General features: G+C 48.0%; 1 pseudogene; it reads left to right on the top strand.

Moving 5' to 3' along the window:
* The first annotated feature begins 839 nt into the window (after positions 1-839).
* On the top strand, positions 840-1,849 carry LOC113612989 (10 kDa heat shock protein, mitochondrial pseudogene; annotated as a pseudogene).
* Positions 1,850-3,192: the final 1,343 nt, after the last annotated feature.

Raw genomic sequence — 3,192 nt, 5'->3', positions numbered from 1 at the left:
TACGACTACTGAGCCCATGTGCCACAACTACTGAAGCCCACGCACCTAGAGCCTGTGAGCCACAACTACTGAGCCCGCGTGCCACAGCTACTGAGCCCGCGCTCCTAGAGCCCCTGCTCTGCAACAAGAGAAGCCACTGCAATGAGAAGCCTGCGCACCACAACGAAGAGTAGCCCCCGCTCGCCACAACTAGAGAAAGCCTGCGCGCAGCAATGAAGACCCAATGCAGCCAAAAATAAATAAATAAATTTATTTTAAAAATAATAATAAAAAAAAAATAAAGAACAAGCAAACAAAAAGCATGTTTTAAGAGCCTGTTTTACTTGGAGAGGAAGGTGAGCACAGGCCTGCCCTCTAGATCAAGAGGCCTCATGTTCCTGGAGAAAGAAAGAACTTCTGTGGGTTCTCGGAGACTTTGCCCAAGCAGGCAGGGGTTGCACTCCCTCCAACCTCACCCTTGCAGTGCGGACCGTACTGAGAGTGGTGAGCAGCTGGGTTTTTTGTTTTTTTTAATTAAAAAAAATTTTTTTCTTTTATATTTTGCCCGCACTGTGTGGCATGTGGGATCTTAGTTCCCTGACCAGGGATCAAACCCATGACCCCTTCAGTGGAAGCGCAGTGTCCCAACCACTGGACTGCCAGGGAATTCCCGTGAGCAGCTATTAACACGCCAGTTATGTAGTGGATGGGCAGGAAAAAACACTGAAAAATGTCCACTATGGCAAAGGTAAGTATATTTTAGGGTGGTGAAAGAGAAGCCCCTTGGCCAGGCAAACATTCAGATGGTTGTCCTGTTCTCGACATCAGAGTCCTCAGCAAGAAAACAAAACCAGAGTTCACGTGGCAGGGGGGTCGGACTGCGGATCTCTCCTTTGCGGCAGCGGCGGCCAGAGAGCGAGAGTACGAAGTGTTGCAACCCGAGTCATGGCAGGACAGGCATTTAGAAAGTTTCTTCCCCTCTTTGACCGAGTATTAGTTGAAAGAAGTGCAGCCGAAATTGTAACCAAAGGAGGCATTATGCTTCCAGAAAAATCACAAGGGAAAGTATTGCAAGCAACGGTAGTAGCTGTTGGATCCAGCTCTAAAGGAAAGGGTGGAGGGATTCAACCAGTTAGTGTGAAAGTTGGAGATAAAGTTCTTCTCCCAGAATATGAAGGCACCAAAGTAGTTCTAGACGACAAGGATGATTTCTTATCTAGAGATGGTGACATTCTTGGAAAATACGTCGACTAAAATTAGTCACTATTGAAATGGCATCACGGGAAGCTGCCACTGAAGTTCTGAAATCTTTCATCGTGTAAATAATTTCTGTGTTTCTTTTATAATAAAGTAATGATATCCAAACTAACGATATTCAGTGTCTCTGAAATTTAGTTTCTCTGTATTGATTTAAACATTCCCAAATAAAGGTATATAAATGAAAAAAAAACCAAAAATAAACCTTCCAATCGATGGAAAACAAACTAGAATCTAACAACAAACATGGAGGAACCTTGAAGCTATTGTGCTGAGGGGGGAAAGAAGTCCGTCACAGCAGGACAGGTGCTGTGGGATTCCACTTCTACAAGGCCCCCAAAAGAGAGCCACAGAGACAGGAAGTAGGGTGGTGGGTGCCCGGGGCTGGGGGAGGGGCAGGGGAAGCTGGTGTTTAATGCGGACAGTTTCAGTTGGAGAAGATGAAAAAATTCTGGAGGCGGATGGTGGTGACGGTTGCACAACAGTGTGAATGTTCTTAATGCCACTGAGCTGTGCACTTAAAAAATGGTTAAAATGGTAAATGTTATCTTATTTGAGCACAATTTTTTAAAAAGTTGCCCATCCAGCTGATGGACTTTCAAAGGTGCAGCGTGTAACCAGTCTTGTACTGCCTCACGATCTTTAACCAAACCAGCTTATATTTTTTTCCTACAAATTTCCTGACAAGAGTGTGAAATACAACTTTGACATTTACATACAAATATATATATATATATACACACACACAAATGTATGTTACTATGACACATATGTAACCTAACATATACATGTAAAATAAACAAAACAACAAAACCAAACTAAAAACAGCAAGCAGCACTCAAGTGACAAAGGCAGTGAGTCTTCACCAGACTCCCTCCCACGGGGTGGAAACATCCCAACAGCCCACCTGTTTTCTGGGCCCAGAGAGCAGAGCTGCAGCTGAAAGCCCTTCCCCCAACGTGTGTCCCACAAGCTGCCCTTGCTCCGGGGCAGGTGGCTGACGTCCCACTGCTCTGTGGCCTTTCCACCAGTGCCCAGCTGGCTTTCTTTCCAAGGACGGTGTCATAGTCTGTGTGCACAAGCCTATCTGCAGCTTCGGGCTTTAGGACGAGTCCTGATCTTTGGACGTGGAGCAGAACTGGGGCAGAGGGAGTCTGGTGTCTGGAAGAGATACCGCGGTCCGTCGCCTGACGCCAGCCCTACCCTGGTTTTGTAACTTTCTGCAGCGATGGCCCAACCCTGATGGCCTCAGTGTTCATCAGAACATTTTGCTCTGTTTTCGCTTTTGAAATAACCGTCTGGGTGGGAGCCCAGGTGCCTGTGGCTTGTCACCCCACACTGCCTCCACCAATGAGAGGGCCCCTGGGGGTGCCCGCAGAGGCCTGCCCTCTGGACCCGGAGCCTCCCACTTGGTGCCATGGGGTCAGCACGGGCCTGATGATGTGGAAACGTCACTGCCAGCAGACTCAGAGCAGGGAGAAATGGAAACACCTGATACTGCTTGGGAACAGTTAAACTCGTTCTCATCCGGCTGACCCTCGTCCTCAGACACCTTTTCCTTCAGTTGCAGTTTATTTGGCTACTGCATAGAAGCTGGGGAAAATAGACAATACTAACGATTTCAATCCTCAACACTTTTTTTTGTTTGTTTTGCAGTACGCGGGCCTCTCACTGTTGTGGCCTCTCCCGTTGCGGAGCACAGGCTCCGGACGCGCAGGCTCAGCGGCCATGGCTCACGGGCCCAGCCACTCCGCGGCATGTGGGATCCTCCCGGACCGGGGCACGAACCCGTGTCCCCTGCATCGGCAGGCGGACTCCCAACCACTGCACCACCAGGGAAGCCCTCGACATGTTTTTGTTTTAGTTTTTGTTTTTTGTATCAAATGATCTCTAATAATTTGTCAGAAACATCCCAAGCTTTGGTTGGGATACTGCCCTTGCCCAGACCAAAGAACC

Source organism: Aethalodelphis obliquidens, unplaced genomic scaffold (genome assembly GCF_003676395.1).
Source record: "Aethalodelphis obliquidens isolate GAN/ISIS:26980383/991018 unplaced genomic scaffold, ASM367639v1 scaffold83, whole genome shotgun sequence".
In the NCBI taxonomy this organism is placed as follows: Eukaryota; Metazoa; Chordata; class Mammalia; order Artiodactyla; family Delphinidae; genus Aethalodelphis; species Aethalodelphis obliquidens.
Note: the sequence above shows the minus strand (reverse complement) of the source record. Positions and strands in the feature narration are given on the sequence as shown.